This window comes from Haemaphysalis longicornis, unplaced genomic scaffold (assembly GCF_048455015.1).
Source record: "Haemaphysalis longicornis isolate Haplotype H1 unplaced genomic scaffold, Haemaphysalis longicornis Haplotype H1 scaffold_1, whole genome shotgun sequence".
Taxonomy (NCBI): domain Eukaryota; kingdom Metazoa; phylum Arthropoda; class Arachnida; order Ixodida; family Ixodidae; genus Haemaphysalis; species Haemaphysalis longicornis.
In genome coordinates, this window is record NW_027526203.1 from 424871958 (window position 1) to 424897550 (window position 25593).

The window sequence follows — 25593 nt, forward strand, 5'->3', positions numbered from 1 at the left end:
CCACCATCTAGTCCACGCACGGTGAGCGGAAGATTAAACTCGAATACAAGACTTAACACGACGGCTTAAAGTTCGCGATTGCATTACTCAACGGAAAATGGATGACCTGACTAATTTATATGTATTAAAGAACATCTTCCGGCCGAACCTGACGGATAGATTTTAGATGTAGACGAAGAATAATCCTTGAGGTGAAAAACGAAAACGTCTAGGTGTCGAGATTTCACCCCACCTTAAAGATTCACAAGTGCTTTAAATTAACCCGTACGTACCCCCCCCCTCCCGCTTCCCCTCCCCCTCCCCCCTCCCTTCCCAACGGTGCACCTCACAGTCAAGGTGTAGCTTCGGCGGCTGAAACTTCAAAAATTCGAAATTTTGATTTTAAACGAATAATAATTGCGGAATTTTTGTTTTCACGATAATTTCCCTGTTCACGCTTAAATTTGCAGTCAGTGCTCTCATGTACATTGTAAAAGTAAAAATAATACTGAAAATTAAAATTGGACACGAAGCTGCCTCGTCATTTCAGTTCGTGTGCCCAAAATAAACTTATGAAACTGGGTGTTCAAATGCCCCTAATTTTCTTATGCGAGATTTGATGACCCAACGGCCATGCATAAAAGAACTTAAGACGTCACAATTATGAGTTATGCGGTCAATACAGCCTTCATAGGATTTCTGCCAGTGATTTTTACTAATTGAGACGACCAATTCTGCTCTCGGGGCAGGTGCACTTTGCGAGAGACGAACTGTTCACTCCCCAACCTCGATCGAAATCTTCTTCCCCGTTTTCTTCGTCTGCTTAGAACACTCGCCACGTATCGCGGCATCAGAGGTTAGTTTTTTGCTGAAACACGTCACACATGACACATCGCTCCCAATATTACGCGTTTCGATTTCATTTGCCGCCATGCAAAATATTTTCCAAGTCAGAAACGAAACAATGAGGTAAAAGCAAGCATGCTGTGCCTGGAATCAATAGCGCACGGGTGCTTCAGTTGTTGACAGTAGCTGTCTGCGGCTGAAAGCGCCCAGTCTCCAGTGCTTGCCTCCAGCGTTTGCTGAGCGCGAAGGAAAAAATCCGCCCATTTTACAGGCGCCTCTATTACCGCCCTTAACATAATATGTGGTTTCAGAGGCTTTTACATCGTGGCACTCAGAAAAAGGCTATAAGCTATAAACGCAACGGTACCCAACAAACCCAAATATTGACAGCCATCACACGCAAATAGGTCTGCCTTATACTTGTGTAGCAATTGCACAATATGCAACACCAATATACCAAACCGGTCCCATCTTGAAGCGCCCATGGATCATTTTCTGGCGCCTATCATGGCTGGGAAGCGAAAACCGTACTCAACGTGTACCTCATACTGAAAGTAATGGGCACCCTCGGTATGTATGCATAAAGCCAGGGGTGTAGCCGAGGGGGGATTGAACTTTGCCGAATTTTTTTTCAGATAGCGTGTAAGCGAGTGCTAGTGTTTCCTTTGGTAAAACTTCTCCCTTCCCATAACCCATAACTAGGGCCGTAGCCGGCATTTTTTTTTTTTAGGTGGGGGGGGGGGGGGGGGGGGGGTTAAGTTATGGGAAGGCCTGATTTTTGCCGAAAGGAACAGCAAGTCTCGCGTACGCGCTGCCTAGAAAAAAATTCGGAGAAAGTTTGAATCCACAACGCCCCCCCCTCCCCTTTCTGGCTACATCATTGCCCATAACCCACACCGTGAAAAAGATTTTTGGCTACGGCCCTGCATGAAGCTAAGCAAAGTCCAGGTCAAGAAGGGTATCCAGAGGTCTACTTTTGTTGACCGCATCATGCACACCAACTGGGCATGGACCCCTTTGAGGATAGAGCAAAAGCACATCTAGACGCCAAGGCACCGCAGAATACAGTTTACGGAACCGGGATGACACATATTCAACTACAGAGAAGTGGCAAGAATGCTAAACAGTGCTGGTACATTATTTTTAACATAAAACCAACTCCAAGAAACCTGAATAGCACAGAGACGCTGAAGTGATGGATGCACAGAAACTATAAAAGGCCTACACTCGACGATGGAAATGAAATATCACCTGGTTGCACTTTGTTTCACTTGGTTGCACACGTATGCAGTGTGCTGTATTGACCTTAGCGCAAGCCTTATCACATTGGTAGCCCACGTATCGTGCCGTAAGTCGAAATGACCTTATGGCGACGGCAGTGTCAAAGGCATTCATCGTTCTTGGACTAGGACATCTTACAGCTATAAACATAGCGTGCAGCTACACTTACAACTACAGAAAATAGCAGTCGTGTTGAGTGAACACCTGAATCAAGTTATGGTGAAGTTGTTAACATATAAGTAAGGCTATGTTCAGACTACCGGCGCAAAAGCTTTATCGTAATCTATGGACGTTAAAAAACGGCGTATCACGCAGTTTGGTTGACTGAGACGTGAAATGACATCAAGTTATTACGACAGTCACGGCAACAGTCTGAACCCGGCCTCAGATTTTGCTTACGAAGTTCAATTTCGAAGGAATTAGAAGCATTTACGGGAGTTTGCGAATAAAGAATTTTTTATCACCTTCTACTTTGCGTACATAAGACTCAGTGCAAAAGATCCAGAGCGTTTCTGGTTAGGTTATTTGTATCCAAATTTTACGTAACCAGATATTGTTACAAAAATATGTATTTAAGCCAAAAAAGATTCCTTTTGTCAAATTAAGCCAGAGCAATGCACCGACCCTCTCAACTTACTGTGGTATTCACGAGAATTTGCGTACGTAACTGCAGCTGCCCGTTCTGTTAAGAATCATGAAGGGGCACCGCGAACACCGCTTTGACGTTCGCGCTGGATACAAAAAAGAAAATGAACATGTCCTGCATGTATTGTGAAATGATGCGCATATACAGACCACAATGGCATTGGTTAGACTATCGTAAAGCATACCGGGATTTTGTGGGAGAGATTAGAGCAGTTCACTACAATGAACAGCGCCACAGTAGGTCACAAGAAGCCGCTGGGCAGGGTAACCTGCCAAGAAAACCAGGAATGGAAAGTTCTGTTCGAGCAGACACATTTCCGTCTACTGCATTCCTGGTATCAGGTGCCCTAAAGCGGGTACACTTTGCAGTTTAAATTCCAGCCGTGAAGAGCATCCTGTGAAGTCTGATACACATGCCCTCACTGTCATCCCGGCGCATCAGTGCCAGAAACGGTCCAAAATCTCAGGTTTTCGTATTCAGATAGAAAAAAGACTTAGCGACGATTAGTTTTCTATGTTTCAGATGTGTATACGAGAGCACAGAACCGATGAGAAACTAGCTCGAACGTAAACGACACCAGATATCGGTTCCGTTTTCCAGGGCGGAAAGGGGGGTGAAGGTGGCCATTAATCAATTGCGTTTTGCCCTTGAAAAGCGCTTCTCTGTGCTTATCTTAAGATCAGCACTTAACCGCGCTTCTCGTCGTGTACGACGACAGTGAAGACGCCAAAGCGCAGTTTGCAACTCGGGTCCGTTATCACCTGTCCCCCGCGGAGGAACGGACAGCTTGCCACCGCGCCAGCTGCCCCTGTGGCTGCCGTCCGTGACAAAGTCGCGGCCGCATTCAAGGTGGAGATTGCAGACCGCGCACCACAACCGTGTCAGGCGCAATTGCCAACTCGGCGCCGCTAATCTCCCGACCGACGAGGGCAGCGCAGGTGACCGCTGGAGACGCCGCCGCGATGCACGTCTTGCAGCGGCCACGCATGCGGTGTAGCCCGGGGCAGATGGCGTGGACATTATAAGCAAATCATGTTGCTACCGGTTGTACTCCCCTCGCGCACGAGCGTGCGCGCCACGGGCGTCGCTATATACGGCCGCTTAATTGGACGCCTTGAAAGGCCCGTTGCTTGGCCGATTTAATGCGCGCGCATCCGTTCACACCGAGCCGGCTTCTGACAAGCACGGAAATGATGTGCCAAGCGATTCACGAGAAACGAGCTCGGTTCAAGTCACAAACAAGCGTCGGCCTGGAGAGTTCTCACGAGCCGTTCGGAACATCTTCATTTTCATACGACCTGCCCCTGAATGTGTTTAGAAAGAACAATGTGTGCCATTTTACAGCGAAGGGTTCTTTTTCTGGTTTCCTTCGGGACCCTGTACCTGCAGACAGTGACGGTATCGCGCCAATTCGAAACTGCGCAAGACATGAGGCACGGGCCAACCTTTCCCCGATACGAAACTACGCAGGGCGCCGTTCACAATGGGCAGTTCTGCAGGAATCTAAATTTGTCGTGAACGCTAACTTTCAAACAAAACCAGCAATATTCTATGACGAAACTAACGTTGCAACGTAACGTTGCATTCATAATATGCGACCTGGTCTTGTCTGTACTAGCTCTACCCCGTGAGGTAGCAGAGGTGAAGAGGCCACTTAAAGTGGCCCTAAAGGCTGAATGAAATTTTGTTTTAACCGAAAGATAATGCGTTTCTTAGCTCTCTCGGCTTTTGTTCGACGAGCAAGGATGCGTTATTTGCTGAGAAAAAAGTAAATATAGCTGGCGTTTCTCTTAACCGCTTCTCTTTCATTTTTTTCGTTCCGTAGCCATAGCGTCACAAAATAGTTGCGAAGTCGGCGAAGCCCCGGTGCGGTATAGTGCGTAAACACTGACATCGGTGGCTTTTCAAAGATTCAAACATTCAAAGATTTCATTTCCTTTGAAGTACGAGGAGGCATGCTGAGACGAAAGGCTACAAAGCCTGATAGAAGCTCCAGCCCCCTTTGGTACAGTACAATGAAGAAGCAAAATCAAACAAGCTGGAAATTCTAAAGTTTGAGTAATAAAAAATGCAAGCAACATGTTGAGCACCAGACATTAAACAGCAATATGGGAAAGGTACAGTAAAGTACATTAGAGTACATAAGAGTAAAGTAAATTAGAGTACAAGTGGACAATCAGGGTAGAACTATGATTGCGTTTTGAAGATAAACACAACTAGAAAACCTGCGCATTAAACAGGTTTAAACAACATTTACAGTTCTAGCCATTGAAGCAGATATTCTTATTTATCTTTCGCCTATGTTTTAAATATGTTTCTACGTCTCCAAGCCATGGCCGACTACGGCAACGTTTCCCTGGCCAAGGAGGCTGGCTAGGGCTTTTATGATTTTTCACCGACTGAATGAGAAACACATTTAGATGCTCGAGCGGCCGGTATGGCTGTCTACTCCGGCTTCCAGACCCCATCGAGCCGGCTGCGAGCATGGAAGGCTGCGGCGAAGCCGGTTTTGAAGCAACAAGCGCCGTTTCGAATATCAAGCGCGGCGTTGGCGTCCCGGGCTCCCGGCTCAAGCCTTTCAGGAAGGCACCTTCACTTCGTCTGGCGATCGGAGCCATGTCATATTATCTTCTCTCGCGCGGCGTGAACCTAGCGTGAAATACACACTCTTTACGGCAGCCGCGTCGTCAGTTGTTGTCCGCGCTCCCCCCACTGGCTCAAACGCTCAAACATAGCAAGGGAAGAGTGACGCACGCTTTACTGATTGTCAACCACGGCTCGAGGCGAACGGGCGGATCGGTCAGCTAACCACTCTTAGTAACTTAATTTCACGGGCGATTATGTTCAAACCGGGTGTATGTACTGACAGCAACATTTTAAATAAAGTGTTGCTCCTCCTCCTACTCCTCCCCGTCCACGAGCGGAGAACGGGAGATTAGAAGGTTAGGCGGGTCGCTTAACCACCTGCAGGGCACCTTGTTGCTTTTGCCGCTTCTAATGAAGGGACTTTAGATGCTACCTGTCGGGTATATTGCTTGCAGAAGCTAGGGAGCTCACCGTCGTAGGTTATTGACTTCGCTAATTGCGCACGAAAACAAAACTGAAAGCTGACTGAATAGTGAGGAAAGCAGCCCGCCTCGCAGTGTATAAAAGCTGTAGTCTCTGTTTTTTAGATACGATGAGCTCACGGAAAGCTTTGATTTACATTTATTTCACGTGCTCAACCATGTAGGAATGGTTTATTTTAAGAAAACATCAATATACACGCTTCAACAATGGGCTTTCGCCGTTCATCACTTTTGTGACGTCACAAACCGTAGTACCCAAGAGCGTACGGGGCGTCGTCCCCTGTTTTCACGTTTGTGGCGTTTTCTGTCTTATTAAACAACTGTTAGTCGCGAAAATAGTGTATTTAGATTCTCGGCACTGTAATCCATCGATGCAGGTCAACTAGTTTCCCCCCTTTAGTCTCCATTTAAGGCCGCAAGGACTCTCCAATGTCCTTCGCTTAAAAAATGTCCACTTTAGGCCATGAGGGAGTTTGCACAAATATTTAACGGGAGACACCCTGTAAAATCCGGAGGCGACATTGCAACAGAAAAGGACACCCTAATATTATTGGGACTAGAAGTGAGGTTGATCTCAGCTATGACGTCGCTTTCACTTTATGTGGTGAAGCAGCAGTGCGCAGAGATGAGGACGCTGGGATGCAGCAGTTGGAGGGAGAAGAGAGTATGCCTGCAACGAACTGTGTTCTCACTGAAATCGCTCCCATTACTTCACCAGGTGTTTAATCGAACGCCACACGACTTCGGTGGCCCATCATATTATGTTGGCCTCAATTGTGCATGTGAGTTTTTTTACCTGTTAGCCCCTAGTTGGTCGGAAAATTTGGTGTCGTAAACAAAAAACCGTGGCTTGACCCAGCAGTTCTGGCCTAAAACGCCTAGAGCATGCGTCAGGCTAATCAGGCATACAGCATAGAGCTTTTGTAGAGGTTGTAGAGGTTCTAGAGGTTCTAGCATTTGTAGAGGTTTACAACAGTTTTCCTCTTTGGCAGGGCGGAATGGCGACCTTTTTTTTTTTCTAATGTCTTCTTCAAGCTGCGGGCTACTGAATACGGTTCGTTCAACAGACCTGCACTGATCCATCCTGGAAAGCCTGCTTTGAGAATCGCCGGGACAGTTCGGTTAGTACAAATGTACCTTATCATTAAATGCACTCGTTTGCTCAGATTTCGCGAGGAGTAGCTTCTGATAGCAAAAGTGCATGCTGTGGGTTGGTGGTATCACAGATTGTGGTGTTCTTCACGTGAGGTGCAGCCGAGTTGGTATAATGACACGGCATTTTCCAGCTGTCTTCGATGTGACGCATCGTATAAAACGACTGTGAAATTTTATGCTGTCACATGGCAAATGAAAGACATCTGTCAGAATATTTTCAACATCTGAAACACATCTATTCGGCTTAGTGGATGAGAGCTCGGCTGCTGTGCACGAGGTCACCAGCTTTGTGCTCAGCAACGGTAACATTGTTATAATAGAAGCACACTCACAAAACACATGAAGTCTTTTCGTAACGTTAGCATTTATAGCCGCTCTTGACTTAATGAAATTAGAATGCAAACACGTAAGCAAGCCAGCAAGTGAGTGAGCTAACCCGCCGCGGTGGCAGTGGCTACGGTGTTGCGCTGCCGAGCCGAAGGACGCGGGTTCGATTGACGGCCGCGGCGGCCGCTTTTCTGGTGGAGGCGAAAAGCGAAAACGCCCGTGTGTTCGAGATTTCGGCGCACGTTGAAGATCCCCAGGTGGTCAAAATTAATCCGGAGCGTTCCATTGCGGGGGCGCGTCGTCGCCTGCACGTTAAAGCTCATAATCAACCAAGTGAGTGAGCTAGAAGTAAGCAAGCACGCGAGGCGAGTTTTGCTCATGTACTTGTAAGCTTATGTAGCATGACGTCGGCCATGCGACTCCATTTGCTTGTGGACACGGATGAACAAAGTGTATACTGGATACCGACCTCTTCGTCCACGGCGATGCCAACAGGCTGACTACAGCGACTACAGCGACGATGACTACAGCTATAACGATGACTACGCGGAATCTTTAACGTGCACGGAAGTCTCGACAAACGGGGCAACTTCTTGCCTGAATAACAAAGACAGACGCGGCGGCCGGGAATTGGACTCGCGACCTCAGCAGCTTGACGCTTTAGCCCCTGAACCACCATGCTAGGTTTTTTTTTTTTTTTTCTGACATTTGTGGCTTGCAAAATCAATGAATTTGTGGGAACTGGTTCCCGGCTGCCTATAATCGAGCAATGGCCGCCAGATGGGGGGCATTGTTAGCAAGACGTGAAACTGCACAGCGCATGGCCGGGCGCTATAAAGAGTTGACAAATGGGAGCTTTCGTGTTTGCATCTGTATAACTTGTACCATTCATCCAACGTTGTTGTTTTTACTTGATTTTGGTTACACTGAGCGCGGCATAAAGGGAAAGTTTGGGCGCGTCTCCGAGAGCCCCGCGGCCGTTTTCCTCATAGGAGGCCGTCGTAGTTGCAAGCTGCGCTCAAGCGCCTAAAACGTGCTGTCGGCGAGAAGGCAGCGTCTTCGTCTGTTAAACGCAGGCAATAGGTGACCGGTAAAAAGCGCAAAGGCTCATGGGTACGTCATCTGCTACCGCAACTTCCGGTTCGAGATCTCTCCTGCCCTCCCGTACGCCTGCGTGTGCCGGCGGCTGTCAGGCACCTGTGTGCGTGTGTTGTTTATTTGTCACAGGGTGCCTTACCTGTCAGATAAACCCCTAGTAGGGTCAATCGTTATTATTTATGGAATTCCCGATGCATGAGCGTTTTTTTTTTTCCCGGTGGAAACAGATAAACAACAAGCACACACGCGCGTGAAAGCCGACGGCGTACGGGAGGCCAGGAGAGCTCCCGAACCGGAAGTGGCGGCTCTCCGTGGGAGAAAACAATGCACCCATGAGCCTGTGCGCTTTTTACCGGTCGCCTATAGCGTGCATCGAGCTCATCCCTCCCCATTCTCGATACTGCGGTGCTCAGTACTCATGAGCGGTGCCGCGGGCCACATGTTTCCACCGAACGGCTCGGCTTATAGCACTTGAAGCGAGTGAACGAAAACGAATGAACGAATGAACGAATGATGAATGAATGAATGAGCCGGCGCATTTGGACCACCAGGTATGCTTCTCATCGCATTCTAACCTAGCAATGGTATGGATCCCTGAAAATCTGTTATACAAGTAACAGTTGTAACTACACCTACAGTGGGCAAATAAGCCAAGTAATGAAAATTCGTAATTCTGGTTAGAGAAAGTGAATGCTAGTAAAACGTTAAGTTAAGAAGATCATAAGTGTACTAATGAAGTGTCATATGGAAGGTCTGAGAGAGCGGAGTACGACACATGCACCAACTGAAGCGTTAAGTTAATAAGATCATAAGGGTATCAGATGGGAGGTCTGAGAGAGCGAAGTACGACACACCAAATAAGTAAGTGACGCCACAAATATATGTCTAGGTAAAGCGTTAGTTTGAGTTCAAGAAGAAAGGGGCCAGTGAGAGTAGATGCGTGACACCGATTAAAATGCATGTTGCTGGTTAACACTAACTGAGACCGTTTGGAGCATATGCTATTGCAAATGAGCCAACCGACAAACGCTTCGCTCATTTTTGTCTTGCACTTTCCATGGCCATTTTCAAGGGGCTAAGATATAACTGAATAAAATATGACCGAGTATGTATGTATATATATATATATATATATATATATATATATATATATATATATATATATATATATATATATATATATATATATATATATATATATATATATATATATATATATATATATATATATATATACAAGAGAAGAAAAAATTCGAACAAGGTAAAAGCACGATTGTGGCCTACGTTTCAGCAAAGAGAACTTGCTTTCCTCAGGGCCTAAATTCTTTATGGACTTTTGGGAGGAGGTAAAAACGTCCTGCATGCTTATTATTCGGTTTCATGAAATTTAAGTCAGTAGTCGTTATTAATTCTCTAGATCGTAGATCTGTGAGGGTCTGAAGGATTTTTAGGCTGTATTCCTGGCTCGGATCGTTATCTAAGGGCTTGTAGTGGCAAGGGTTATTGAGCTGCCTATAAGCTCCATCTTTGTATTTTCCCATAGGTAAAACAACTACACTACCACCTTTGTCGGCTGGCTTTATGACTATGTCGGTTCTGGCTGATAGGCAATTCAGGGTAACTTCTTCCGACGGAGTTAGGTTCTTGCGCTTGTTTGATCGCTTAGTTGTTGCCAAAATTTCTCTTGATACTGATTTTAAGTACAGATCCAATTCTGGAGATTGATCTATATCTGAGGAAAGCAAGTTCTCTTTGCTGAAACGTAGGCCACAATCGTGCTTTTACCTTGTTCGAATTTTTTCTTCTCTTGTGTTCTCTACCATCTTCAAAGTTCTACTACTCCCTATATATATATATATATATATATATATATATATATATATATATATATATATATATATATATATTCATATTGTTACGTGTTTACTTTTCTTTGCTTCATTACGAGCGACCGAAGGTGTCAAGAAACTGTTTACGAGTTCCTTCTCACCATTTCTTTCGACAGCAGTGTAGCTTATTTTTAAATTCCCAGCACGAAGTTCAACGGTGCGAGTCTGAACCGTTCTTTGACATTCGCGGGACATAGGAGGCGACAGAAGTTGCTGATCGAAGCTGCCGCAGCGAGCGCCCCCGACCCGGCCGAGAAGTCTGTCGAAAGGGCACTTGAGAGACGACATTTTCAAAATTTGTCCTGTTCTCAAGCCGTGCGACGATCGATAAGGCAGCACAGAACACGAGAGCGCGTTTCTTCGCTTCTGTTTTCTCCCGAGACCATGCGCAGCGATTCTAATATGTGTGCTCGGAGGCGACTACAAACATTGCTTTGGTACAGACCCACATAAATACAGCGGCAAGACGGCGCTACTCCTGCGAACAGCCATCGGTTGCTGTCGCGCACCAAGCTTTTCTTTATGATTAGTGGCCGCACTTCACAAGCCGGCTGCGCTGAAAAGCAGCGCGGATATTAAAGTGGAAACAAGTATATATATAATGCGTATAGAGACAGCCCTAAAACACGAGTCATACCCGTGGATATGTGCGACAAAAAAAAGGGAAAATAAAAAAAGGGAAGCGAATAACGTACAGAAAAGTAGCTTTCGGTTCTGCGAGGTTAACATAAACAGTGCAAATAAAGTTTATGGATGGTGGGAGTTATGAGGTCGGCACCAGACACAACTTGGGAAAAATTGCGTCAGTAAAAGGAGTTCCGAGTCCCTCTTGTTTATTTTTATCACTTGTTCTGCCCGGGCCCGTTCATGTTTCGTGTGTAGGCCTGTATCAAAAAGCGGAAGAATAACGACCTGGAGTTACGCGGCTTCAGATGAAAAGGCAGAAGTCTTGCGCTTGTAGACAACGTTGCTCGGCGCATGGACTCGAGAGGTTGTGCCACTATAGCAGCCTGAAATTTACAGAATGCACATCTGAAAACCTAAGCTCCTGCACATCGTATGGCTCAAGCTGCTAGCCTTATGTGCAGATATAATAGATGCTTTCGCCCCTTCGGAATTCCCTCCTATGAGACAGCAGCCTTCAAGTCTATAAATCGTACCGTTGAGTTGAATAAAGGTGCCATTTTGTGAGGGTATGCCCCATAAACAAACTTAAAAAAGGATGATTGTAATCGACAGCTAATTACGTACGCAAGCATTCACAGGCTCAAATACAGCATCAACTCCCCAAAGACGTCGCTGAAAAAAATGAGATATCTGATTTCAGAAAAGTACTTACACAAGTCTTTTAACAAGACTACAAAGGAAGACAACCGTACGTATGTACCATGGGCTGCAGTCTGTGTCCCCGCAAGTTACTTTTAAACGACGGTATCGTGCAGAGGAATTCGGCAAGAAGTACTTCTACATGACCAAACACTTGCGTGCACAGGGGGTTTTGAATCCTATTTCAATAAACCAGAAGGGAGTATGATCAAAAGCGAGATAGCATGATAGCTTAGTAACATCGAGGTAAGGATAAGAGTATACGTGACTTGTGAAATGAGGAGTCTGTGATTGAGGTGTTTACGGTCATGCACTTTAAGGCCAGCCTGGCGTGTCGTGAAGCGTTTGGTAATCGGGAGAATCTGTTTGATTCTTTTGAGTGTGTTATTGACCCATGTCGTAATCCCCATGTCTTGACTGGCTGTTTTGATCAATATTTACGCTTAGTACCCTTATAGATGATTTGCGAGGAATAGCCCGATTATTTGGCTTAAATGAGGAGTGTCCGAAACTTGGTTACGTTCAGAAGTTTGGACCATTCATTACCACAACGTACTCATATTTTTCAAATGAGACCTGCATACAAAAATCGGAAAGGAAATTTGTTACAGTGCCGATGCGTTCCTTAAGCGTATATTCTTGCCCTTTGCTGAGTCTCTGTCGGACCACAATATTATATTATCTGTGTCAACATACGGGGAGGTGCGCCATTACTAGATTAAAAAGGGTACGAGACAAGCCAGCCCCTTGTGAGACGCCAATCTATTTCGAGGGGCGGGGTTATGTCTCCCACCAAAATTCCGTATGTCCGATTCAATAATAAAAAGATTAATGAAACTCACAGCTCGGCCTGTAATTCCAAAATTTTCGGCGTTTTCTATTACTGCTTTATGCGTGACAGTGACAAACGCTTTTTAGTGTCAATGAGTGCTGCTGTTCTTGTTTGCACTCTACTAGTAGTAAGAAGGCTCGTGAAGAAGTAGATCACCTTGGGAGCTCGCATGCGGTTTAAAGACTATTTGAAAAGGAAGTAGGACGTTATTTATATCTATGTAATGTTTAAATCAATGTAAAAACATCCGTTCTATTAATATAGAGATCGTGGAGGTAAGTGAGATTTGGCATAAGTTGGTCATGGGACAGAGGGTTTGCCTGGCTTAGGGATTGAAATAACAACAGTAACAGGGTTTTTCGATGGGAAGGTGAGGTGCCACGTTCCCAAATAATGTTTATTTTATTTAATGCAGCTGTGTGTATGTATGTATGTATGTATGTAGGTTTGTATGTCTGTATGCACGCATGTATGTATGTATGTATGTATGTGTGTATGTATATATGTATTTATGCATGTATGTATGTATGTATTTATGTATGTATGTATGTATGTATGTATGTATGTGTGTGTATGCCTGTATGTATGCATGTATGTATGTATGTATGTATGTACGCATGTATGCATGTATGTATGCATGTTTGTATGTATGTATGTATGTATGTATGCACGCATGCATGTATGTATGCATGTATGTATGTATGCATGTACGCACGTACGCATGCATGTATGTATGCATGTATGTATGTATGTATGTATGTATGTATGTATGTATGTATGTATGTATGTATGTATGTATGTATGTATGTATGTATGTATGTATGTATGTATGTATGTATCTACGCAGGTATGCATGTATGTATGCATGTATGTTTGTATGTATGTATGCACGCATGTATGCATGTATGTATGTATGTACGCATGTGTGCATGTTTGCATGTACGCTTGTATGTATGTATGTACGCATGTATGCATGTATGTATGCATGCACACATGCACGCATGTGTGTATGCACGCATGTATGCACGCATGTGTGCATGCATGTATGTATGTATGTATGTACGCATGTATGTGTGTATGTTTGTTGTATGTATGCACGCATGTGTGTATGTATGTATGTATGTATGTATGCATGTATGTATGTATGTATGTATGTATGTATGTATGTATGTATGTATGTATGTATGTATGTATGTATGTATGTATGTATGCATGTATGTATGTAAGCATGCACGCATGCATGCATGTAATGTTATGGCGTCTTTTGTTGTACAGGCACTAGTGCGTGAGTTTAAGGGCACCACTTCTCATTGCTTCTTTTATCTTTTGCAGCGGGAAGAGACAATGCGTCGGAAGGGAGAGAAAAGCGCATGGCTTTCAGCATGTCAGGCGCTTGGGCCGATGGAGCTTCCAGCCGCGCCCTGCCGCCACACAGGAGCAGGCCGGGGCGAGCTCCGGCCGGGTACAGGCAATTCACGTTCCGCAGCCTCGGTTCATTAGTCCCCCTGCCACTCAGCGGACACAGGCAGGTCACCACCGCAGAATGCGCGCGTCTTCCGAGCGCCAAGCGCCACTCCCCCGCGCACGCAGGACAGGCAGGCCGGAGGAAAATCCACTGCTGACTATTTACCCGGCCGACGATGACCATAAAACGCAAGGCTGGCATCGGCTGCAGGAGATAAAAGAGTCCCCCTGGGCAGGGACTTCTGGCAGCAAACGAGCTGCTATGCGCGGCACGACGAACCGAGAGTCCCACTTCCTCCGGCGTTACGCGCCGCAGTCATTCCGGCCAGGCAGATCCGAGCAGCTGCGTTTTATGTCCACCACGGCAGCGGAGAGAATCGCCTGTCGTCGTGTTCGCGGCAGATTCGCGGCGCTCCGCCGTTAAACTCGGGCAGACGTGTCAGGTGCTCGGCTGGTTGCCATTCGCCGAGCTAATGACCTGCGCGCGCGGCTCCTGCCAATTAACAATGGTGGCCTCCAGACCAGTTGCCCGCAATGACCGCTGGGCGGAGTCGCTTGGGTCCAGTCGCCCGAGGCAGGCCGCCCGCTGCTGCTGCCTTCCGCCCCCCCTCGCGCCGAACAAGAAGTTTCGGAAAAGTTCCCGCTCCCTTGAACACCCGAATATATCGGCGAGCACGGTGGGCACAGACTAACTGGCGAGTTCTCTGTCCCTCTTTCCATCGGCCCAAAACTTTGGGGAAAAGTTTGCGTTTGTCTCAGCATGACATGTAACAGAGCGGAATGTAGGATGCGTCGGTTCTTAAATGCCTTCTGCAGCGACGGCTGTAAATAGCTTATGACGGGGGGCACTTTTTCACAGAGCGTGTCCGTGGCCGTGTGTCCGTCGCTGGTACCACGGCGCATGCGCTGCTTAGCACATATCTGAAAAACGAAGGTCTGGAGGAATTCGAGCCCAGGCCCATCTGATACTGAGGGCTGAATAATATTCACTTGACTTGATAACGCTGATAAGCAGTTATAATAATGGGTACTGTGTCAAATTCTTGTGGCCTATTCTAAGACCCTGTAGAGATAACACGAATTCAACTGGCTCATAACTTTTGCCGCAACTGGGAAATGCAACGCCAAAAGTAGATGTCACTGCCGCTCTAGACCCATACCCACGCAGACATGGCACATATCCACAAAAGGACTGAATAAATAGTAAGGCCAAACACCAACAGGTATATCTGGAGGTTCATCTTGCCCAGGCCGATACACATATCCACACACGGGACATATCCGCACTGGGGATTTTTTTTTTTTTTAGAGCGACAACTTCAAGACGTGCCTTATGAAATACTGCGATTGGAGAATCATGACTATGCCAATGCCGTACGTCAACACTTGTCGGTGTAGTTGCGCACCCCCTTTGAGTCTGAAATTTTTTTATGGCTTGCTTGCTTAGTTGAATTAATTTTGCCACTCACGTTTATGTCCCGAGCCTTGCGCGGTTTTCGGCGTTCCGACCTTGGGCAGCGCCCCCTCGTAGCTGCCATGGAGAATCCCGGTCAGCGCCAGAGCACTTACTTCAGACTTATCACGCACGTACGCTCATCACCGCTGCCGACAACGTTAACGGCGGACAAGTAAAACGAGACCACGCTCGCCGCTCTCCTCTCTGCGCCGCGATAAAGCTGACACAGGTTGCGCACTGCGTAAGCTTCCACGCGTGGCCTTTGCGCAGCGCATTCATTCTAATGACGGCTCCCCCTCGTCCTGCTCCCCCTCAAAACACACAAAGGACAACGTGGCGGCAATAAAGTAAAGTGCGGCTCGAACACTATTACATCCACCGATAGATAGGCACGCCTACGCGCCCTCTGTAATCCGCCGGACACGTGGAGGACGCGGCGATAACAGGAGCCGTTTTCGTCCCCCCGCCGAGCCTTTCACGAAACCAGTCATCACGCAATTACCGAATTGACAAAACAAACACGCGTGTTGTTTCAACAGATCGCAAACCGAGCCGGAATCGTTACGAGCGGAGAGGGGGATAAGCGCGACCGCTCTCCTCGGCCCAGCAGCCAGCTGTCCGTGCGGGGGGGCGATTACCATTTGTCTCTGGGCTACCCGCGCCCATGCGCAAATTATGTGCCCGCTGCTGTTTAGCGCGCACGCATGATTACAGTTCTCAATATCCCTGAGCAACTGCGATGACAATCTGTCTCGACATGCAGTGGAACCCACACACAGGTCCTCAAGGCGCCTGTGCGTGAGTTCCATCGGCACAGTATCTGCATGGCGTTCCCTACAATCGGCACAGCATCGGCATGGCGCTCCCTACTCCCGCGTTGAACTCGTTGGAGGCGTAAGTTGCCGTAAATAAATTCTACTGCCCACCAAATCGTATCAAATCACTCCTTGTTAATGCATACGAAGTAGATATATGCCGTTTTATTAGAGCAGATCGTTTTCTTTGTTTTGTACAAAATGGCATCAGACGAAGATTTAAATTGGCATGAACAAGACAGAGCACTTTTTTTTTCTTTTGCAAGAGGAGTAAGCGCTGGACGGTGCTTTAACACCAATTCCTCTTCCACAGACTCTGTAAACACCATTTATGAACTCACGCAGTGAGTGATCCCGGTATGCGGACTCCGTTTGTTTCCTCTCGCCGTGATGGAACAGCGGATATCAACGGAAGGTGTTCCGTATACTACTGAAAACCGGTAATACGAAGGAGAAGCCGAATTTGGTTGAGGAGCGACTTTTACAGCGTAGCTGTATATGTCCAATCGCTCCAGTTCTCGCACCCGTGTAGAACAAGAACTGTGGGACTTGCGTTCCGCATATGGAAATATTCATAAAAAATAAAAGACAGTTCTTAGGGCCTCCATATTTCGATATTTCATACATTGCCCCTAGAAAAATGTCTCCCCAGCAACGCAGTCCTGTTAAGAGGAGAAGCCGACTTTAAGGAGATCAGTGTAAGCTTGAGCTTTGTAAGCTGGCTTCCCCACGGTGTGTTAGGCAGTGAAGCATGGCCGTCTAGTATGGTTACCGCCACACTTTACACGCCTGTCCACAAGGGGCCTTATATCCACCGCCGACGCCTCTTCCCTGAGTCGTGTATACTGCTCACCACGCGCGGCGTCTAACTCCCCCCTACCATTTTATGCGTGCATTTGAGGAGGGGTTGAGGGGGACGTGCACGTCTCACGGCCCGTTGCCACCAGACTGATGTCCTGCGTGGTCGAGGGGCAGTGATTTCTTACGGAACACTTTCCTTTGGAGCCTGCCTTTGCAGAACGTAGAGAGAAGAAAACAGTCTTAAGCTAGGTTCTGTGTAAAACCTGCCGTCCATCTGCTGTAAAACTGCGTGCCGGCTTTTCTGTTTTGATATCAAGTTAACAAAATTCGTCAGTTTTTCAACGTAAAACTACTTCGAGTGCTATCTGTTTTTCAGCAGTCCTTAAGCCAAAGATGCAAGAAAACTGAATAATAAGCGAATCCACAGTGCGGTCGTATGGTAGTACACAGCTACAATCATTAGACATCAGGGAAGAGTGTGTAGTCTGCATCGGCTTAGGTTACATAACCATAATTAACCTTACCTCCTTTTATTCATCCTTTCCCGTAAGCTAAGACAGCGAAAAAGACGTTAGATAGATGGCCAGAAACACAGCAAGAAGAAATGCGCAGGATAAATTGCGGGGTCGCCCCTTGTTTCTAACTACATCCTGATACACATTGCCACTGTGACATCTGCAGCTTCCTTGCACAGCGGGGCCGGGGGCACAGAGCCAAGAAAACGCTGGGGAGGGGCAGTGCCGTCGCCGATCGGCGGCATTAAATCGTCCCGAAAAACGTTTCGGGAGCAGCGGCTAATCCGGCGCGCTAAGCGGACCCGTTCACGAAGGTGCGACGCCTACGGCGACGGTTAAACAGGCGGCCCTTTATCCCGGCCCTTTTAAACCCACGCCTGGAGTGAGCGCGCCTCGTTATATATATATATATATATATATACCCAGGCTCGCAGCGCCCGGAGCGGCCTCTCCCGCTTGTCATTTATTCAAACGACCTCGTGCCCCCACTGTCGCGCAATAACAACAAACCCGAGCGTTACAGAGAGCAAAACAAATTAAACAAAGTGAGGCCAAGCGGTGCGAGGTTTAGTAATGTCATCAAGCTATACAGTCAGGCATAAAAAAGGGGCTTTGCTTCGCACGCACTCACGTTTCAAGAAGAGTCAATGAAATGAAGGCAAAAGGGCCGGCTCGAGGGGAGGGCGGAGAACAGACTCAAAGAGATCTCTCTCGGCATGCGTGGGTAATTTAACGATACTCCCAGAATAGGAGATTAAGAATCTTCAATCTTACGCCCCCTCCCCTGGCCTCCTTTTTTCCCCGTCCTGTTCTTTACGGCCCCCTACCGTTTCGCTCCTCGCGCCGCTGCTTGGATTCGCATTGGACGGTGCGCAGATTATGAACCATTAGGTGCACTGCTACAATTAAGGCATCTACTGCTGGCTCCTGCCGTTCCTTTTGTTTTGTTTTGTTTCTGTGGGCGTGTGTATGTGCGCGGGCTATCCCTTTCCCTTTGAAGTTCTCTCTGAGACCCGACAACTGTGATTTCGCTGCTAGCGAAGCCCTTCCCTCTCTTTCTTCTTCTCCTTCGTCGTGTCTTCGAGTATACATAAGCGTGAAATGACTTTTTTATGTTAACGAAAACAAAAAAAAGAGGGGGGGGGGAATTAAGCCAGTAATAAGATCAAGACGATAACGACAGACTTTTGCAACCCCGTCATCACTTCAAGCGTAAAAACTCAAAACAAGCGGACCGACACAGAAGAAAAACTCGTAAAAATGAGGGGTACAAAAAAGAGGTCAATAAAATCTCTTAAAAATAGAAACGCTTGGAACCAGAAGCTGACCAAAAAAGGAGGAAAACGGAAACGGCGATAAGTCGACACGAAACCTTGTTGTCTTTGTTCTTTCACCCACACTGCTGTCAAATTTAGAGACGCTGAGAAGCTCTGTCTTCCGCGTCCTCGCTTAACAGACTTTCGGGCAGCACTTGCCGAGGTTCGCGGGTTAACGACGTTCTCGGAGATACGAAACACCTGTAATTGCACTCCGTGTCAGTCGGAAGGTGTACACCATTCTTGTTTCTTGGGAATCCCTTCTTCGCCGTCGCCGTAGAAGTGTCTCGGCCGGCCGAAAAGCTTCGCTCGTGTTCAGATATAAGGGGCACGGTGAACGACTGGAACATTGCGTCTGCCACTCTGACTCAATTTAGCAATCGCGCTGAATGAGGACAAGCGCTTCATGTATTCCCCTTTTTACGCTGATTCTCCTCAATAGAAATGATAAAAGAATGCCCCGGAGATTTTAATGCCAATATTCGGTAAATCAGCCGCTCGCGAAAAATGCTGCGGCGAACGGCTGAACCGGAGTTTTTAAAGCACCATTTGCTGTTTTCGTTTCGCGAAAGGAGATTTTCTTACGCATTCCAGTTTTCGAAATGTGCTATTAGTGGGCCCGAGCAATTGCGCTTGTTTTCGAATTCACCAATTCGAAAGAAATTGGTATTTCAATAACTTCTTTCAAATGTTCCGGTTTTAGTTTCAGAAATGAGAAAAAAGCCTGAAAAAAATTCATAAAGCTGTCCCGTAGGTAATTAACTTGGCAGAAAATGTAACGCAGCAAAACGCAGTTGTCAAACCCGCACAATTCCTGCGGGAGCTTTGTCCATATCACCTATGCCATGCTATGGCTTGGAGCCTTTAGATTTTGTGCTTACCAACTTCCCGTCGTAACGTGGGAGCGGCCCGCGGCTTCATCCCCCCACTGAAAAGGGGGGCATCTGAGTCTCTCAGGACCATCAATAAAGTTTCTTGTCTGCCTGTCTGCCGTTATCAACTGCGTCAGTGAAGCATTTGCTGCAGGCTAGCATGAAGATACCTCGTAATTTTCTTTGATGGATGCGGCGGTGTTGTTATCGCAATTTTCTTCAAGCATGCACAGGGGAAACTCCCTTAAAAGGTAGTTGTCAAAGGGGATGACCGAAGTAAATAAAATTTTGTAATGATTTGTCATTGATTACCGTGGTGATTTACGTATCGATGGGGAATTTCTGTTAAGCTTATCGAAGGTAACAGAATTTCGTCATGATGCATTACCGTGATGATTTATGTCTGAATCGAGAATCATCAGCGCATTTTCGTTTGCTGAAAGAAGTTCGTCGCAGGGTATCCAGCCATGTTTTGCGACCACAAATATTATTGATAGCGGTGAATTTTCGCGAGACACTGGATTCAACCCGATGTTTTTAAAAGACCGTTCCATGGAAATGTCTGGCAACATTGGGCCTACCTGAAAACGAAGGATCCATTGTCGTATGGCGCCTGCTGAAGTTAGAGTCACACGAGGCGGCTGCCCTAACAAATGCATGTATTTGTTAGGGCAGCTTATAGGGAGAGTAATTACTCCATGACAGGACTGATTATTCGACAGTGTTGTTTCCCTTTAGAACACCATTTTATCTCGGCAAAAGGGAACATCTTGACTGCGCCCAAACGGCGAGTTATAAATGTATATATAAATTGTATATGTACTATACGCATAGCCATCAGCAGTTCATAGTGTCGCCTTGGATTATACGCTTGGTATACTGCGTTGCCACCACCACACAAAGCATGTTTGCCGTTTGCTTCTTGGCTGTCAGTGGCATGTCAGGCCCCTCGCCATCGCTCTCCATTTCCTTTTCATTTGTTTTTCGCGCCCGTGTTCGACAAAAAAAGAACTGCCGTATTATTCGCACGAGGCATTAATGTACTCAGCTTCGTATCAGCCACACTTAACTATGCGCCGGTAGCAGCACAGGCGAAACGCTACAGCGCTGCACGCCAAACCTCAATCGAATTGAACTGGCGTGACCGTCCACCTACAATCAATACAACCTCGGCGTTATTTTATAGGCAATCGAGCCGGCCTTTATCGTGGCCGACATCACGCCCATCATTTAGCCGTTTTCCTTTTTTGCTCCACGCCGCACCCGCGGTATAATGCTCGAACGCGCTAACACGTTGTTCACGACTCGGAAGGCCAGTTTTCGTTCTTGCTTTGCGCGGACTTTGTACAGAGTTCTGACAGCCGGCCGCGTGTCACGAAGGCAGCGCGTGGCGATAGCATCGCGTTTAATGAGGAAAAGCGCCCGTCTCTCCAGAAAGCACGCGTGCCAGCAGCGCGGGAGCCGAAAAGGAGAGAAACGCGCGCCCGGCAGTCGCAGGAAGGCGTCACGAAACGTTTAGCCCGAGAAGGAACTGGAGCGCGCAGAAGCCCCTGGGAAAAAAAGGGAGGATGGAGAGGGGGGGTCTCGGCCAGCGCTACGCACTCACCGCAAGCGTTTCCACTAATTGGAACTATTGGAACCACGCGAAACAAATTCGACAGCCACGACCATAACTCATGGCTGACAAATAATCCTCATTGGCGCCTGCCTTCACTTGTTACCTGCGCTGTTGTCGGCCTTCTCGCTGGCCGCCGGCTTCGGCCGCTGCTAACGCGCCCTCTTCGGCGGCCGCCGGGGGAGTCCCTCCGGCGGAGGCAATAGTCGGCAATTAGTAGAGATTAAAGCGCTATTATACGGCCAACTGGAAGCGCGCGAGGGAGAGGAAAGCATCGCGCGTGTGCGAGGCTGCAAGGGCGGTGTCCGGCCTGTTATTAATTCCAAAATTTAGAAGGCCCGAGGTGCCACAGAAACGTGTAAAGTTGGCCCCGCGGCGTGATGCGTGTGAAAAATGCGTCTCATTTGATCCAGGTCACGACTCGCTCCGGGCCTCGCTCGCGGTGGTCGCCTTCTTTCTGCGGCCCTTCCACTCGGCCGTGCAGCCGGAGCGAGGGGGGAAAAGGCTGACGTCGTTGGGGCCCGAAGGATCAAGTCCGAATATTATTTATCGACATGCGATGCCCCGATACGCTGCTACTGCTGCATCATCAGCCTTGCTCAACATGCGCGACTCGGGTGAAATGGGTTTCGCGGTCGCGTGACTGCGAGTGCGACAACCGCTTCATCTTGGGAGCGAGGACACCGCCGAAGCACCCGTGGCCGTCTTTAGAGGGCACACTTAGACCCGGCGACCTTGGCGCCGCAGGTTAGTCACTTTGGTCCTCATATGCATTCACTGCTGGTGGCGCTACAGTGTAGACACCTCCTTGTGCTTTGCAGGATTCCGTGGCTACAAGGAAGGTCCCCGTAAATGCATATCGATGTGAAGGAGCGACGGGCCTGTGACACGAGCTGTGCCCGGCCGTTAGAACCCGCTCTAAGCTTGAGCTTTATCTCTCGCAGCCGTTTAAGGCTGTTGAAAGATATGAACGAACACGTATTGTGGTTGATTGAAGTGTGCAGATTCATGTGGGATTTATCTATGAACACCTGATTTTCTTTGCTACACCCACTTCTCTTAGACAATTGCTGAACATGTAACACGTAACTAAGAAGACCTTACTGGCGCTATTCCACGACGCAGTAGTCCCTTACTTTGGCTCCCATCCAAGTAAATGTGTCCTCGTATGCAGATAATTTGACAAGCATAATCAGACACTTAAAAAAAAAACGAGAGCAAAATATTGGGTGCCTCATCGATCAGGTGTTTCTTTACGGAGCCTGCGTGTACCTAACTTTCGGATTTTACAACTTTCTGGGTTGACTGATTTTTCAGGAGATTCTGACTTCAAATATAGGGCCAGAAATACACGTTCCATACGATAAGATTTGATAAAAAATGAATGAGGCACACCAAACGTCATGAAAGAATGAGTCAAATAACCTTTGTTTTTTATTTCCACTTAACTCACCTCAATTACACCAGTACATCAGGCAGTAATGAAGATAAAGCTCTCAGGTAGTGTCTTAACAATGTCGACTGAGTGTTCAATTCTGTTGAATACAGATTGTTCAGCAGTCTCACCGCAAAGTCTGTATTAAAATAGCGGCTAATTAGCCGTTATGGTTCCCGTTTCGGACGCCGTGGGAGGAGGGGGGGGGGTGGGGAGCGGGGTGCTTAATTTTAAGCGCTGGTGGCCCGTGAATTTTCTTTCTAACATCAGGACATAAATTAATAAGTATGTTTTAAAGGCCACAATCACGCACGCAGATATTCATGCCGGTTTGGTTCCGCGGAATGTATCTCCTGCCTAAAGGAAGAAATTCACTACTTAGCCAGTACACAGGTGCAGCATATTATATTATAGCTTACTACGTGTGGCTGCGGGACCTCAATAAGCCTTCGTGGTTACAAGAAGCCGCACAGAGCAAAAAAAAAATAATAACAAGCGTTTTACTTCATTCAGAAGTACGTGGTCGATGAACCCCTCCTCTACCCTATGGGGAACCCGAACCCCATTTCAACTAATTACACAGGGTCGCCACAACCTTCCACCGCATTCCCTCAGCTATACAGACTCTGGATAAGCGGAACTTCAAGGGGCCGAAAAAATTTGTTCCATTTAACAGGAGTTCCGTTTACTGGGAGAGATGTGCAAAAGTGATGTGCCTACACACATTTAATAACATTTTACGTAACTCTAAGCACTAGAAGGGGAAGGTAGCTTATAGTTCCCCAGAAAGCAAGAAAACTACAAGAGGTTAAGGTACAACAGTCACAAAATTTATCTGGCAAAAATTAGTCACTGTCCACGAAAAAATGCATCAATTTTTTTATGTTTGAGTCCTTGTTTGAGTCCTTTATGTTTGAGTCCTTTGAGTCCATCTTCAAGATCGTTTTTTTTTTTTCATGGCACTTAAGTTTTGGACAACCATTTCAGATCCTGGTTCCTTCTGAAAAAAATTTCTTCGATACTGCCCAGCTGACTGTGCTCCTTGAAATGTGGTATCTTCTACGGTAGCTATCTCTTGAGATTCATCTTCCGGCTCATCTTCCTCGTCCTCCTCTTCATCCCCCACCTTTGCAACAATTATTTTCCGCTGTGTTCTCAGGGCAAGTCGCAACATCCGTGCACATACTCATCACAGCTCAATGGGATTTTCTTTAAAGCGCACAGATCTACTACCGCCTGCCCCTCAATGGCACCTTGACGTCACCTTCAGGCAGATTCTGCAAGTCGGATGTCTGGTCCCTTGAAAAATAATCCTGCATGTCTGCATCAATTTCCTATATTGTTAGTAGTCAGCTGCCTCCGGGAATCGGCAATACGGTGAATAGAGCCGAAAATGTGCATTCTGTACTCCTTATTATTCTAGCTCATGCGCACCTGCATCCTCTGCAGCAGCCTTGCAGAAGCGGGCTTTGAGGGCTTGAATAACTCCCTTATCCATGGGCTGAAACAGTGCTGACTAGCCAGAATAACTACTACTAACCAGACGAGGCTTGCGAGGCTAAAAAAAAAGAAAAACAAAAACGAAACATCCGGAACCTGAAAAGGCTGATGCTCATGGCAATGGGTCTGACAAGAAGTTCCATTTTCGGTTCCTTTTACACGGTGACGCGGAAATTTCGGTACCAATTACCGAGTTTTTGTATGTTATCTGAATACAAAACCAACCTACTTGCGAGCTACTGTTCTGCTTAAGCGGCAATTCCATTTAAGCGATTTCCGTTTATCGAGATTCTACTGTATAAATAATATTCATCCTCTTTGGCCGCACGCAAAGCATTGTCGTACGTGTTCTGGTGTACGTGGAGAGGAGAGAAATAATCGAGAATACCCTGTTGACCAGCCATTCTTCTGAAGCTGAAGCTTCTGGACGCCTTGCGCTGACGCCCAGTGAATTCGATTGCTTATTATTAAGAAACCTGTATTACAGAAAAGGACGAATCGTGTCTTGTCAGGGCACGGATAGAGCGGGTAGGGAGTTGTGGCTACCTGCACCGTCTACTCCTGCAGTCCAAGCAAGAGTTCACAAGGACATGAGAGTCGTTATTGCGCTCGTTCTGCCTGGGGGAGGTGACGACCACTCCTGCGGAGACTTGGTGTTTCGTATACGGTAGGAAAGACTCCGATAAATTCTGAGCTTGGTGGGAGTGCGGCAGGAGGAGCAGGCCGCATGCGGGAGTCCTGGTCTTGACCTCAACATTTCCCTCGGGTGCCTGCTGAAGCGGAGGTTGAAAGTATATTTTGGGCAGCCATCCCTTTGGAAATAGCCGAAGATATTTGTTCTTCTTAACAGCAAAGCTGTTTAGCAAACGTAATTTTTCGAGTCCGCAGTTAAAAATACCAAGAAATTGCCGAGCGCGCGCATGTGAGCGCGGGCCTCCCGGTGACCGCCCGGCAGTTAGAAAAACCAAGAAAATGCCTAGCACTCGTGTGTGCGTGCCTCGCGGTGGCCTCCCAGCGTCCCCTGCGCACGTTTGTCAAGCCAAGCATACCCACTTAGGGAGATTGGCCACGATTGCGGCGACCGCCTGGCAGTTAAAAAAGCCAAGAAAATGCCGAGCGCTCGTGTGTGCGTGCCTCGCTGCGACCGCCCAGCATCCCTGGCGCACGTTTGCCAAGCCAAGCATACCCACTTACGTAGACTGGCCAAGATTGGCAAAAAAAAAAAAAAAAAACTCCAGCGTTCGCCGTAATCGTGGCAACACTTGCTCGGAACGAGAAATACACGTCATAGCGTACGCCCCTCCAAGGTGACTTCCAATGATTATTACCTCCAAAAAAATTAAGGAAGCTTACACTT

At 47.2% G+C, this 25593-nt stretch overlaps 1 long non-coding RNA gene across 1 annotated transcript in view; it reads right to left on the reverse strand.

Annotated features, from left to right (window-relative positions):
- LOC144155681 (uncharacterized) overlaps positions 1–15664 on the reverse strand; it is a 152033-nt gene extending 136369 nt beyond the window's left edge. The window contains exon 1 of the long non-coding RNA XR_013319606.1: positions 15381–15664. This is a non-coding gene — a long non-coding RNA (uncharacterized LOC144155681). The remainder of the gene's footprint in view (positions 1–15380) is intronic.
- Positions 15665–25593: the final 9929 nt, after the last annotated feature.